The sequence below is a fragment of the Dermochelys coriacea genome, chromosome 2 (assembly GCF_009764565.3).
Source record: "Dermochelys coriacea isolate rDerCor1 chromosome 2, rDerCor1.pri.v4, whole genome shotgun sequence".
Classification (NCBI taxonomy): Eukaryota; Metazoa; Chordata; order Testudines; family Dermochelyidae; genus Dermochelys; species Dermochelys coriacea.
The window spans coordinates 247,806,065-247,821,805 of record NC_050069.1 but is presented as its reverse complement, the minus strand read 5'-3'; the positions used below and the strand labels follow the sequence as shown (position 1 = coordinate 247,821,805).

The 15,741-nt window shown below is 40.7% G+C and overlaps 1 long non-coding RNA gene across 1 annotated transcript; it reads right to left on the bottom strand.

Moving 5' to 3' along the window:
- Positions 1-1,819: 1,819 nt before the first annotated feature.
- LOC122459046 lies at positions 1,820-5,002 on the bottom strand. The gene is made up of 2 exons (XR_006279479.1): positions 4,268-5,002; positions 1,820-2,144 (listed from the first exon to the last, which is right to left on the bottom strand). It is a non-coding gene; the product is annotated as an uncharacterized LOC122459046 (long non-coding RNA).
- Positions 5,003-15,741: the final 10,739 nt, after the last annotated feature.

Below are 15,741 nucleotides of genomic sequence, written 5' to 3'. Positions count from 1 at the left end.
AAATTATGTAACCAGCCACCTATGTCTGGAACCCAGTTGAACAAATTGCTCCACCATGAGTTGACTCACTCTCCTCCATGGTCTTTTGCAACTTGCATGAGGTGGTTTGCTCTTTCCCAGGTGGCATTATAAACATCCAGAACATATACATAGTATTCTCGCCCAATTAATGCACAGGTTCCTCTCTGAGAGGCCAGCAAAATATCTAATGCCAAGTGGTTTTGGAGAACCATTTGCCTTAGTGTTTTTTGTTTTTGTTTTTGTTTTTTTTTTGTTCAGTTGCCAAATCTACCAAGGCATTGGCAGTAGTAGTTGCCATTATCTCCAACACTCCCTGAAGTCTCATGACTCCTTCCCCAATACGCCAACTGGCACCCCACAGGCGAAGACAAATCCCGCACAAGCGACCGTCCAATCATTTAAGGGACACCAAGTAAGGGGGTGAGAGTCATTCACCTCTTCCTCAGCCCCTCTTACATTCCTGATTTTTCCCTTTAGGGAGATGTATGCGATATACTACCAGTGGTTCTAACCAAGTCAAGTAGCAGGATCCACTCCATGAAGGAGGGAGGGCTAGGTATGCCTTGTTACCACACACCCAGTATACTCCAAAAAGAGTAGGATGACTTTGGACCAGGTATTATTAATAAGTTTGTACCATCCGGTCCAAGATAGGAGGAGGGAGAATTTAGCCGCGGAGGCAATAAAGGAACATAAACACATAGTATGAAGTTGGCAAGTTATACCCAAGCGTGCAATTTATAACATAATGCTCAATCAACTTATGATCTTTATACAGAAAGTGTTCTTCCCCATGCAGACTGCACTTGTTACCCGTAAATCTATGCCAGGCGGAGGTGCAAGAGGTTGCCCCATCCAAGAGAGAGATATTGGGACCTCTCTTACTCCCAAAATGAGTGCCATTAACATAGGCTTTGCACTCACTATTATCTATAGCTATTTTCCCTTCTTTTAAGAGGCACCATTGACCATCTCATTTCCAAACTATTAGATATCCGCTTTCAGAGATGCCAGTATCAGCCCAGGTAATATTTAAATTGCCTGAAGAATCCTTTCAGGACAGGGTCCAGGTCATATTCATTGCACTAAGGGGAATAGGAACCATGGGAGACCTTTTCAGCTATCTGCTGGTATTAATGAGCACACCCAGCATGAAGTGTTTTGTAGGGCTGGCATACGAGCTTTCATTTCATGGGCAAGAAGTATAAATGTGTTAGAACTGTGTGATTCTATAGTCTCAACTCCCCATACCACCAAAAAAGAAAGATAACAAACGGATTAAAAACACATAAACCCAACCTAAAGAACGGGGCCATCCCTCTCTGAGTGGACACCACCAACTCAAAGTTTTTTTAGCTGCAGTCAGAGCTTCAGGTCGCCGAAAGAGGTGGCAGTCCATTTGTCTTGAGCACAGATGTCGTCTGCTTCTGATTCACCCGGTTCACGGTGGGGTGAACATGCGTAGCTCCCTTGAAGTCTGATGCCGTATGCTTCTGGGGAACCTTTTTCCAGGTCAGGTTCCCTAGCGGTGCAATGCAGGTTAGCTCTGTCAGTGGACAAGGGAGAGGTTACTAGCACTTCACCTTGTCCTTTCCCCTGCTGTCCAAAAGGAGGAAAGAAAAAACCCAGAAGGAAGGACAGGCTGAGCAGTAGTGGAAGTGACGTCATCTCGAGGTGGAGGGGTCTTTTTGCAGTAAGAAGCATGGGTTCAGGCAGTCAGTCAGGCACTTCACAGCAGTGTTGGTAGTTAGCAGGACTTAATAAGGGCTTTTCCAGCATGGGGCCAGAGTAGTTTTTCGTTGATGGACCTTTATGTAGACCCAGTCACCTGGTTTTAACAAATGGCAGGTTTGCTCAGGATCCTTGGAGCAGGACTTCTTTCACCTGTAAATACAGAGACCTAACACATTTCATTAATGTCTGGCAGAGTTTTGCAGATCTCACAGCTGCTTGGGCACATTCAAGCCCCCCTCCTTCTTGGCTGTCAGCCAAATCCTAGCTGTAAATAGTGTCCTTGGGCAGGCCAGCGTCTTATCTTTGGACCGAGCCTGCCAGCTACAGCATTGAATTAGCTCGTCCTCCGTTCGTTCTTTTTTCTTCTCCCCTTCTTGGCTTCTATTAACCTGCAAAGGAAACTTTCACTTTCCTCTCACACACCTGTGTTCAAAAATGAACACATATACATTGCCCATTATACAGCACTTTAGTCGTATTGTTCAATGTATGCCACATACACCCTTCTAGTAAAATGACTTTATTACAGAGCTTTGGAGCAACAAGCCAAGACAAGCACACCCACTTTTGAGGAGTCCACTTGATACAACCTCTGGTGTCCAATAGCTTTCCTCCCTCCCCAGCCCTCTGGCTAGAAATTTGAGGTAGCCATAAGGATCCCATGTATAATATGGGGACAGGGTTAACCTTTCATGTCCTTGCTTTCAAAGACTGTGTGTGAATTTTAACAACAATTTTTTTCAATTAAAAGATCTGGCCAATGAAATTTCTTTTTCTTACTTAGACAAATGTATTAAATTTTAGTATATCACATTTTCCTGATATTATCCAAACACTTTGTATTCCAAGTTGAATAAAACAAGTATCTGCATTTTGATTTAACCCTTCTATTCAGTTTAAAACTAAACTGTCCTATGAAAAATTAAACACAGCAATTCTGACCACAAGACAGAACATAGAACACAGAACATAATTCCTATTGTGCCAGTAAATTCATGATATGTTGAATTGCTTTTCAGCTGGCATCAGTTTTCTCTGATTTTCTGAAAAACAAAAAACATAGATCTACCTCTTCTGGGCGTTCAGTCATTGCTTAAAATATTTCCTTTTTATACAAATACCCTTGTTAATTGCCGGCAAAACAGAGGAATTACCCATATTTTCTTGTATTTGTTTCATAGGCAACCCAGGTTTCTACCTTATCAGTTAGGTAATTTACATAAAAACAAATGCTTTCCGGCTTGCTTTTGGATCCACAGCTTAAAGATTCTTACTTTAAAAAGGGCACAATAAACTTTACCAGACTTTTGATTGCCTTTTACTTTTAACTCCTGCTGTCAAACACACAGCATCCTGAAAAGGAAGACACCACCTATTGTAGCCCCTTGGAGCCTAATAAGATATTAAGTAGCACCGTATAATTGCATTCCTTTGGAAAAGGGCCCATTTTCCTCAAAATGGCTGCAAAGAAACAAAATTCTTTTTCTTTCCAGTATTTCACAAAGTTCAACTGCTTAATTCCCTCCAGCAACTACAGAGTTAACTTCTCACTTTCCTTTCTTAAATCACTTGCTTATCTCCCAAAACAGCACCCAATCAACTCAGATCTTACCATTCCAAGCATTATTCCGGGATTTACGTTTCCCCATTCCTGTAATTATTTACCCCTTTCCTTTCATTATGCCCTCCAAGTTTCCAACCTGTTTTCCAATCTCTCTATCTGTTGCCTGCCCACTTGGGCCCAATCCTGTTTTTCTCTCTGAACTGTCGCTTCCATGAGCACCAGCTTTGTCCCACTACCAAGTTAACAAGGAGGGTGGGCTTCTTAACTAGCCCCCAGCCCTCCTGGTCTCTTCTCTTAAATATTCTCACTCACAAGGGCTACCCGAGTCCTCCCCCATGAGGCTTGTCACCTGGACAGAACGCACGGCCAATTGGCGGTTTTAACTATTTAATTTCCTCTTATGACAGACACACTGTTATTACAGCATTTGCTGAGCACAAATGATTAACTTTTGACAAGTCTCTAAAGGACTGGTACTTGCTTAGCCAGTGCTTCCTTTTCTACCTGGAAGTCCTGTCTTAAGGCTTATAGTTATACCACACAAACAAATAATCCATTTGTCCCAGTCTAAGATCGACCAAAATATCTTTTAAGGAATCCATCCTGTCTGTGGAAAATTCCGCAGGCTGGCCATTCTTTAGTCGGGGACAAATGAGTGGTGAAAGCTGGCCATTGAACCTGACATAAGTTTTTTTCATTTTTTTTGATTTAGTTAAACCAGTAGTTCCAGAGATTCCCTTCCAATCTCTAAGAATCAGAGACAACGGGGTGTCCCCTCGGGCATTTACTGCCAAATTGTCCCATCCTAAGGGGAAAAGGACTCAAACCCACAATCCCCAGCTCTTAGTATCAAGTGATTGCTTACCTCCGATGAAGTGAGCTGTAGCTCACGAAAGCTTATGCTCTAATAAATTTGTTAGTCTCTAAGGTGCCACAAGTATTCCTTACCTCTCCAGGGACTCGAACCCCGAAGACCTGGATCTGGATCCTACTCAAAGGGTAGGTAGACATTGCTGGATTTCTATGGGCTCCTGCTGGTTCACAGAACACACCTCATCGCCGACGCAGGGATCAGATCACTGGCAAGGCTCCTCGAAACCGCTCTGCGTTGTTTTAGAGTCTTGATACTGCGCTGGAGAGTCAGACGAGTCCCTTAGTGGTCGCCAAATTGTTGAGGACTCGAACCCCAGATGGCATGGTTTGTTGTCTGACCGGAGAGAGACAGGCAACACCAGCAAGGTCCAAACACAAAGCTCTTTACTGAAGAGTGCACACAACAATAGAGAGCAGTCTGTCTCCAAAGAGAACCAGCCACCTCTAAGTAAAACTAATAGGTTTTTATAGACAGTCCCATTGCATCACAGATTCATTCATAAAGCAGCCCACCCCTCCCCTATGTTAGTTAAAATCCTCTTTTTCTATTATGCATGCACTTCTACTCCCTTATTGTAGATAACTTTTAGCAAATCATAATGCTTCACTAACTTTCTTATCGGTATGGGTGTCAACCAGGAGACGAGGAGTTAAGAACGGACATAACACAAAACAGGGAGTGGAAAACAGTGCCCCTGTATCTCAAGGACTGTTACCAGAACATCTGGTACAAAAATGCAGGAATGCAGGCCTCCCCTTTTTTCTCACTCTCTGTAACTTGAACAAGTATTCCTTCATTCCACTTTCAGAGACTTTCCCAGGTTTCAGAGTAGCAGCCGTGTTAGTCTGTATTCGCAAAAAGAAAAGGAGTACTTGTGGCACCTTAGAGACTAACAAATTTATTAGAGCATAAGCTTTCGTGAGCTACAGCTCACTTCATCGGATGCATTTCCCAGAGACTTTCCCAGCAGCTTTTCTTGGCCTGACTTTGGTTCAGTTGGCATAACTGCTTCATGTTTAACTTTTCTCACCTAACAGTACAAAAAATCACGGACTGAACAAAGGCACTTGATTTATGGCTTGTTACAACAATATGTAACCCATTTAATCCCCTTCCCCAGCCTTTTTTTCCCCCTTATGACTGGAGAGCGGTTAAGGGACCACTTCACCATGGTGCATGGTGCCTTGAAATATGTGTTAACTCTTATGCTGAACAATCTGGTTCCACCTTGTGTTTAGCTGTGACACTGAGTAAATTTCCCAGACCTAAAGAAGAGCTCTGTGGAGCTCAAAAATGTGTCTCTCACTAAGAGAACTTGATCCAATAAAAGATATTGCCTCAACCACTTTCTCTATAAAACATGCAGAAATGTGTGTTACCCAAGGTGCCTAAAGTAGTCCTCGCTGAAAATGCCAAGGTTGGAAAAATGCAGGCTGCAAAAAGGAGAGCAGATTTTCCTAAAACTGGTGGTTAACACTGAAGTTATATTCACCAACCAGTCACAAACTGTGCTCCTGATCTCCCCCCCCCCCCCCCACTGGTTATTAAGAAGCTAAAAAAGAAATTACACAGCCCCTTTATTACATGCCAGTTCTCTGGCCATCAGCACATAGGTCTAGTAAAGTGAGAAGTTACTTAAAAACTCTGCTCACTATGCAAAATGTTCTTCTGACCTCAAAGGGCCAGCTATATTACAAGGTCAATATTAGTTTGGAACTTACCCAAAATATCACGCTGCTGGCCAAACCTTTAGCATCTAAAACTAAAGGCTTATTATAAAAAAAACAAAAACAAAGAAAACAAAACAAGAGATTTTTAAATGGTAAAGCAATCAGATACATACAAAAAGAAAAGGAGTACTTGTGGCACCTTAGATACTAACAAATTTTTGAAGTTGACAGATTTCCACTCTATACGGCTAAATTCAGTGCCTTGCATAATCACAGGTTTCAGAGTAGCAGCCGTGTTAGTCTGTATTCGCAAAAAGAAAAGGAGTACTTGTGGCACCTTAGAGACTAACAAATTTTTTTAAAAATTAAAATTAAAAATTAAAAATTTTTTAAATTTGTTAGTCTCTAAGGTGCCACAAGTACTCCTTTTCTTTTTGCGAATACAGACTAACACGGCTGCTACTCTGAAACCTGCAGATACATACAGAGACCATATATTAGGTTCTTAGTGGTATTGGTGAGTTTGCTGGCTTGAAAGTCCCCCTGGAACACATCCACAGCTTGGATGGGTTATTCGGTCCTTTTTTCAGAGCTCCTTTTATTTAAAAAAAAAAAAAAAAAAAAAACCTGCTCCAAAGGTAAGAAGACAAAATGGAGAAAATGCAGCTGCCTTTTTATATCCTTTGCCATGTGCCTTGTATGTCTTTTGCCCAAATACAAGCTTCACAGCACATGGCATGGAAAAGCCTTAGAGTTCGCTGTCCACAGACATGCCCTACATGTCTTGCTTATGAGTCACATAAGGTGTAGCCTCTGGCTCCTTTCAACAGATTCATTGTACAGCTGATGACCCTTGATGGGCCATTGAACAGGGGAGGCAGTGCTGACGCTGATCTACCTGGGGGTGTCACACAGAAACGCAGCACAAGTTTGGAAATACAGATATACCCTACATATCTAGAACTCACAATACAAAGATGATACAAACATATAAACAAGATTATCACATTTGGCAAATCATAACATTTTCACTGACACCTTATACAGCATATCTGGGACAATTCATTGCAATTTTATAATATTGGTATTAATAATATTACAAATTGTTCCACATATTCTATACAGCATCACAGTTTGATACATATTCTCTTTTGAAGGGAACTGGTATAAATTGGTAGCACTGAAAACACTGGGCATTGTTAGATTGTGAGACTGGATATTTGGTGCTGTCTGATGCTTAGTTTTTAATCATGAGTAGTCTGGAGTATTTATGAAGCTTGCAAAATGAGAAACAGTGGCTGCGTATTCAAGACATGAAACTGAAATTGAAAAATGCAGTTAAGATGGCTGTACACAAATATGGAGAATTATGTTCAAATAAAAGTTACTAAAATTCCAGTGAGGTTTATATTTTATCAATAATTCATGAATTTGTAAAGTCATCATTTGTAATACTTAACTACTTCTTGGAAACTAAACAGCTTTCATGTCCCTAGTTAAATATAGTGAGTGCAGGTTATTGCAATGCTCTCTGGGATTCTATATTGACACTTACTTCTTGATTGCTGCATATTTATAAAAGATCAGCTGAACTGGCCTTTCAAGTTTAATTTGAAGCTTTGGAGCCACAATAATGGCTTTTGGATTTAAATAATCTGATGATGCCCATAATATAGTGGGTTAAATGTCAGGGGGTAAATAAACTTATGACCCAATAAGGCATTTGCTTAACAATTTGACAGGATGAAATATGTAATATAGTTAAAGTGAGGCCCTTGTCTAATATGAATTGAAATTTCACTTGAAAAAGGCAAGAAATAGAAGAGAAAACTAATGGCATTTGAGAGACCACCTTAGAGTAAGTTAAACCAAAAAGAGGAAGATCAGAGACTTTGGGTAATGTTTCAACAGGTGGTGCTGCTATTTATCAAGAGTTACTGATATCATTGAATATCTCCTTGGTTATCCATTAGACAACACCAAAAATGCCCTGCGAGTCATAAAAATTGCATTTTCATACTAATCTTGGCCCTGGTTTGGCATTGGCAGCCATAATAGGTATAAAACTTTATACTTGTATAAAAATGTATGTTTACTGCACATTCAGAGATCAATCCTGCAGCTGGTTGAGCACTCTGGGCCCTGACCCAGCAAAGCAGTTAAGCCTATGGTTTACTCAAGGGCAATGTCAGTGGGACTGCTCACATGCTGAAATTTAAGCAAATGCTTAAGTACTTCTCTGGATCAGGGCCAGCGTTCCCATCACCTTAGAAAATCAAACCCTCATTGAAGCAGTGGAACCTATACATGATACACTATTCTTCTTTGGTTACATGTGTTTGAGTCAGATTCAGTTGGCAATGATTTTCTGATTGTTTCCAAGTTAAATGAAGATTCGTAAGGTCAGATCTTCAGTTGGTATACATTATTGCAGCTCCATTGCAGTGAATTGCCTATTTATCATGGCCAGATTCCCAAGCCTATAATCCCAATTTACTACCCAGAACAAGAAGAAATGCAACTACACTAATCATTTGCATATTACAATACCTTTTATTTTACAGATGTCAATGTAAATAGCTCATATAAACAATACAGTGAGTTCACCAGTTGTCTCTGAAACAAACACTGAAAGAGGCAAATTACATAGTTCACATTTTTCCTACTTGGTGCCACTCTTCTGTTGGTGCCTTGTGAACACCACTCCAATGGATGATCGTATTGCCATTAGCAAGTCACTCTTACTGGATCATCCAATCGCAAACAACCTCACCCTCAGCTTAATCTATCACAATTTATTTCCTGCAGAAGACAGCTTTGTGCTTCAATACAATCAACATTTAATTCAATGCATCTCAAAGCACATCCTTCAGAACTGTCCACAAATGCAGTCTTCCAGATTTTCAAAGGCATTGTAAAAAGTGAATGGATGTTGGCTCTGCTTGAAAAGTAGTTTGTGCTGAGCCAATGTTGCTTCTGATATTTTCCTACTCAGAATATTTCAGAACTTTTTTTTTAAAAAAGTATGGCTCAAGCTCAGTTCTAAAACCAGACCAAGGCACGCGCTCTGTGTGTGTGTGTGTGTGTGTGTGTGTGTGTGTGTGTGTGTGTGTGTTACTTCTGAATCAGTTCACCCATTTCTATGAAGCGTGTAAGGCTGAAAAACATTGTAGTAAAATCTTTGTTTTAAATGACTAAAAATAAAAGTCTGAGAGTATTCCAGTGGCCCTGCCTGTCTCTGCTTTTTCAGATCAAGACTCATGTCACTGACTGTAGTAAGTCCTTAGGGTGACAGAATCACTCTTTTCATGGTTATCAGACTCATAGAACATAAGATTTTTAATCTGACCAGAGATTCTGAAGCACATCCACTGAGATAGAAAGGTTTTCTGAAATTCAAAGAAATTTCATCTGTCACTTTGCCTTTCCCTAGTAATTCTGCAACATATGCAAAGGATTTAAGCAGGTTCACCATGTATGAAGCCATATTGTATGGGTTATTTTAATTGTTTAATGCTTTTAAATTGAGCATTTTCACCCTTGGAAGACAGATAACTTAACAGTAATTAATCACTCTCATATTGCTCCCTACTGGTAAAAGTCTGGGTCAAAAAATACAATGTCTGAGGAAGGCTAACCTATTCAGTCTCTAGTAGATCAATGCCCATGGGAGAATAGAATACTATGGTTGGAAGAAACCTCAGGAGGTCATCTAGTCCAATCCAGGACCAACGCCAACTAAATCATCCCAGCCAAGGCTTTGTCAAGCCGGGCCTTAAAAACCTCTAAGGATGGAGATTCCATCATCTCCCTAGGTAACCCATTCCAGTGCTTCACCACCCTCCTAGTGAAATTGTGTTTCCTAATATCCAACCTAGACCTCCCCCACTGCAACTTGAGACCATTGCTTCTTGTTCTGTCATCTGCCACCATTGAGAACACCCTAACTCCATACTCTTTGGCACCCCCCCTTCAGGTAGTTGAAGGCTGCTATCAAATCCCACCCCCCACTCTTCTCTTCTGCAGACTAAATAACCCCAGTTCCCTCAGCCTCTCTTCATAAGTCATGTGACCCAGCCCCCTAATTTTCATTGCCCTCTGCTGGACTCTCTCCAATTTGTCCCTTCCGTAGTGGGGGGACTAAAACTGGATACAATGCTCCAGGTGGGGCCTCACCAGTACCTAATAGAGGAGAATAATCACTTCTCTTGATCTTCTGGCAATGCTCCTGCTAAAACAGCCCAATATGCCATTGGCTTTCTTGGCAAAAAGGACACACTGCTGACTCCTATCCAGCTTCTCATCCACTGTAATTTTCAGGTCCTTTTCTGCAGAACTGCTCTTAGCCAGTTGGTCCCCAGCCTGTAGCAGTGCATGAGATTCTTCCTTCCTAAGTGCATGACTCTGCATTTGTCCTTGTTGAACCTCAGATTTCTTTTGCTTCAATCTTCCAATTTGTCAAGGTCACTCTGGACCCTATCCCTACCCTCCAGCATATCTAGACATCGAGCCATTGATCAGTACCCTTTGAGCCTGGCAATCTAGCCATCTTTCTATCCACCTTATAGTCCATTCATCCAATCCATACATTTTTAACTGGAAGCTCCTCCATTGAGCACACCTTATCTCCAGCTCCCAGATGCTCAAACTTAGATACTACTAGTAAACATGCTTCCATTGTAGTAGTGGCACTCAACTAGGGAGATATATATTTGGAGATACCAACAATGCAGTCCAGTTTTTCATATGAGAGTCAACCAACCCAGTCTTCAGAAAATTGCTGTGTTATGCTCCTTGTGACTCCAAGCAACTGGACAGATGTATTCATCGCTCACTAATTGTATTTTCAGACATTTAAGAGACTCCATTGGACAAAGTGTGAGAAGCAGTCCTATATAATCTTATGACATTTCATTCCATATTCTTTATGAAAATATGCTTATAATATGGATCTAACATAACTAAGATGTACTTCATGCAAGATGGCTCATGTGTGATATATTGGAAAGGTTATGATGTACTGAATGTGATTATCCAAACTGTATGCCTGTATCATTTCTGTATCTGATGTTAGGAATATTAATGATGTATCTGTATTTCAACTGTGTTACTTTGGGTGTCACCGCCATCCAGCCCTTCAGGTACAACAATGGAAAAGCCAGACAAGGCTAATGGGCCATTACAGAGACAATGGACTGCGAAAAAAGGATGCGGAAAAGGACCTAGGGGTGACAGTGGACGAGAAGCTGGATATGAGTCAGCAGTGTGCCCTTGTTGCCAAGAAGGCCAATGGCATTTTGGGATGTATAAGTAGGGGCATAGCGAGCAGATCGAGGGACTTGATCGTTCCCCTCTATTCGACACTGGTGAGGCCTCATCTGGAGTACTGTGTCCAGTTTTGGGCCCCACACTACAAGAAGGATGTGGATAAATTGGAAAGAGTACAGCGAAGGGCAACAAAAATGATTAGGGGTCTAGAGCACATGACTTATGAGGAGAGGCTGAGGGAGCTGGGATTGTTTAGTCTGCAGAAGAGAAGAATGAGGGGGGATTTGATAGCTGCTTTCAACTACCTGAAAGGGGGTTTCAAAGAGGATGGCTCTAGACTGTTCTCAATGGTAGCAGATGACAGAACGAGGAGTAATGGTCTCAAGTTGCAATGGGGGAGGTTTAGATTGGATATTAGGAAAAACTTTTTCACTAAGAGGGTGGTGAAACACTGGAATGCGTTACCTAGGGAGGTGGTAGAATCTCCTTCCCTAGAGGTTTTTAAGGTCAGGCTTGACAAAGCCCTGGCTAGGATGATTTAACTGGGACTTGGTCCTGCTTTGAGCAGGGGGTTGGACTAGATGACCTTCTGGGGTCCCTTCCAACCCTGATATTCTATGAAAGAGCTTAGTCTTCCTGTGGACGCTGTAGAGACCCTATGAGTAATGGCTGCCGCAGTCCTGCAGAGATATGGGTCTGAGACACCTGGTACTGGATCCACTCCTTGGAATGCCAGTGTTTTTTCCATTGGGAGACAAAGGATTCCTGCCATATACAAGAGTTATATAAGGCAGGAGAGTGACATCATCGGGGTTCTCCTCTGCCTCCCCACCCAAAGAGATACTGAAAAACATCTGGAAGCAAGAACTGAATGGAGGGGAGAAGCTGGAAGGCATCTAGCTTATGAGTAATACCTGAGGTCTCAAGCTGGAGACCAGTGCAGCTGCCTTTCAAGACTTTCTGTAATCTGCCTGTAACAATATCTAAGGTGAGAAATTACTATTTGTAACCAATTTCTTTAGTGACACAAGCTTAATTTGTGTGTTTGGTTTTATTTGCTTAGTACTCCTTTGTTCTGTCTGTTATCTCTTATATTCACTTAAAACCCACCTTTTGTAGTAAATAAGTTTATTTCTTGTTTATAATATAACCCAGTTTATGCAATTCATAATGGTGGGAGGGAATAAGAGGCTCTGCATACCTTCCTCCATATTGAGGGAGGAGGCAGATTTCATTTCATTCTGCACTCCAAGGGAGGTGGACACCTGAGTGCTGGGGCAAGTCCCTTAAGCTGAGCCTTCTGAGAACTGATTTCAGTGTCTGTTTCATTCTGATGTTGGGTATGGCCCTGACTGTGAGTTTGCTGTAGGAGGCTTAATAATCTGGCTCAGCAAGACAGGTAGAAAGGGTGCCCAGGCCGGCATAACAGGCAGGCTCAGTGGTATCTCAGCTCATCAGGTGACATCCTAAGGGGGGCAACCTGTCACAAATCTAAAGTCTTTTCTAAAATTCTTCAATCTCTCTTGTATGAATTCATGCTAACTATTCTGTATTTCACATCACTAAATATTACCTGTGCTCTAAGCAATATTTGACGGAGCAAGAATAATTCAGATTCAGAAATATTTACTTAATCTTGGCCCTTATCAATGCTTTCACCATAAAGAAATTCAGTCTTATAAAATCTATAGCCATTGAGTTCTAATTCTTCACCTGCCCTCACATTTAATAGCTACATTAGCCACCTCTATTTTTTTGTTGTTGTTTCCGTCAACCTTAGCAAACTATTTTAAAAAAAATATCAATCCTTTCCTACTATTCTCCCGATTCTAGAAAGTCCTAAAACTGGACACATTTCAGCTTTGTAGTCCTGACTTTATCTGAACTAACTTTGTTTGCACTATCTGGAGTCAAAACACATTAATATCTCTCTTTCCTCCAGGATAATGTATCTTACTTTCTAGACGGTGTCCTTCGGCTTCTCTTGAGTACTGATGTGAAGAATTCATTCAGCCTTTTAGGACTACCAACCTGATCCGTCATTAACTTCCCAATAATAGCCCTTAATAGCCCCCACTGACTCTTTATCTGATGATTTGCTTCATATGTATTTAAATAAACTATTATCCAACTTTAATTCCTTTTCTTATTTTTATTTCATTTACCTTCAGACTTGTTTAATGTGTTACACTCCATTCTATCTAACTTTTTTTTTTTCCTGCCTCCTTCTCCTTAGATGTCCTATATCTGCTCTCCTTTTTTTTTTTTTTTTTTTTTCCCCCTTTTTCTTCCCAGTCACATTATAAATGTTCTGATGCTGCAGCATAGACCTTCTTTGTTTCCAACTGAGTTTGGGATGGAAATGGAAGTGGAAAACTGTGTATATTGTTTAAAATTAAAGAATGTGAAACTATGTCTAGTTTTGTTTGTTTGAAGTTTTGCTGAAAGTACATGATTTCTAATACTATTTTGAAACATTTCCACTGCTCTATTTGATGCCCTGACACTCAGATTTACCCTCCGATCCTGCATACCCTCATCCTCCCCCTCTCATCCATAAAGAGTGTTGGGGCACAGTTGTAAACATACCTTTTGAAAGATCAAACTCATACAAAACTCATAAAGTTTAGTATTAAAGTAACTATCAATTACATTAAGCATGTGTACTGGGAGTAAGAGGTATCTATTCAGCAATACATAGAGATCCCAGAACGCCTATCCCCGCACGCACTAGAGGTCTGATTTTCTTATAATGGACACCAGTTTTCCACTGGTGTAAATCCATGAGATTTCAAAGGCATTACTTCTGATTCATACTAATGTGCTTAAGATTAGAAGGCGGACCAAGCTTTGTTTGAAAAGTTTAGCTGGGTTTTTGAGAGCATTGGTTGAGCTCAGATACAACCGAATCATAGAAGTATAGAACTGGAAGGGATCTTGTGATGTCTTCTGTTCCAGTCTCCTGCTTGATGCTTATATAATATGAGTTTTTTCAGTCTGCAAAACTGGGCTGGATATGAAGTCACGAGGATCTGTCTCCTTGCTATTTATGGTATTTTCTTCTAGTCAGGCCTGAACTATCTTGCATGCAACTTTTCTTGAGTCACTTCCATTTCCTATCCAGGCCAGAATTAGAAAGTACAGAGGTGGCTGAAATGGAAACCAATGAGGAAAAAGGTATTCAAATCTTCCCACCCTTGAAAAATAGTTTGACTTTTGTTGTATGTGAAGGTTCTGATCAATTCTTGTTTCAACTGAACTGGTTCAGCCACCATGAAGCATACTGATCCAGGATACACAATTAGGAAACGAGAAAAGATAGTGCAGCAAGGAAAGTAGGAGAGCTGATGTCTTTCTTATAACCTTGACAACAGATCTTTAAAAAATAATTTGCAAATGTTACCAATGCCAACAGATAAGTAGCCAAGATTTCCTCTAACTTTAGAACACACAGTAAACTACAACCAAGCACAAATAAGTGGATGGGCCCTCCTCACATCCTTCATAGCTATGAATTATTCCACATTGTTTCAGTAAAAGATTGCCAGGCCTGTTCTCAGAGGAAGGAAACTACCAAGCAAAGTAAGCCAAATTTTTCCTTTTGAAGGTTTCCTTGCTCTTCCTTGTCAGTAACTTTCTCAAAACTCACTGTGGAAGTTTCATTCTGTTCACTCTTCTCCTTTTTTGCAGTATCCTCTCCCCAGGCAGATTAAAAAACTGAGTGAAATTCTGCACCTAACTCTCTGCCTACACAAATGTGCATCTTTTTTTCCAATGGACTGAACAGCAGCAAAGCAGCCTCACAATTTGCAAACTAAGGGCCTGATGCCGCAGAGTGATTAAGGCCCTTAACTCCCATTGATGTCTATGGGAGTTGAGAATGCTCAGCATCAGCACCGTGCTGTGAGAGTTCAGCATCTGCCAGGACTGAACCCTTAATCAGTAAAACTCTAAGAGGGAAATAATGCTAACTGTGCTTCTGCCAATCTTAAGGTGCACTATTGTATTTGAAGCTAACAACGAGGCAGAATAAAACATTTTCAGATCATGCTGATCTCTATTCATATTGGCTTCTGCCTTCTTCTTACTAGTATATTTACATGTTGAATTAAAATGTTTTCACATTACTGCCATTCTCTGCTTTGTTTTGTTTTAATTTGGCCAATGCTTTTGAAAGTCAGTCCTTTATTGCACTGAGGAGTAATGGCATACGCCAGTGATAGCATTACTCTCTCAAATATCTCTCTATACCATTCCTGAATTGCTCTTTCAGAGACTAACCCTCTCACTTCACAAATGGGCATACACCTCCCCTTCTCATTCCTGTCTGTCTCCTCAAAACTCTATCTCCTTTCACAGTAATCCCCTCATTTTTGTCATTTCCTAGCCAAGTTCTGACTATTCCCATAATATCACACATTCCAAATGTGAATATGCCGTCAGCTCTCTTATCTTTGCTGCTAAGCTCCTTCCATTTGTATATAAGCACTTTAATAACCCTCTGTTTTTCATCTTTTTTTTCTTTTATATTAGTGCTCATAAATCCCAAAGTTAATCTGACCTTCCTGTAACTCGTTTTGAATAAAAGTGCAAGCTTTTCCACATTTTCA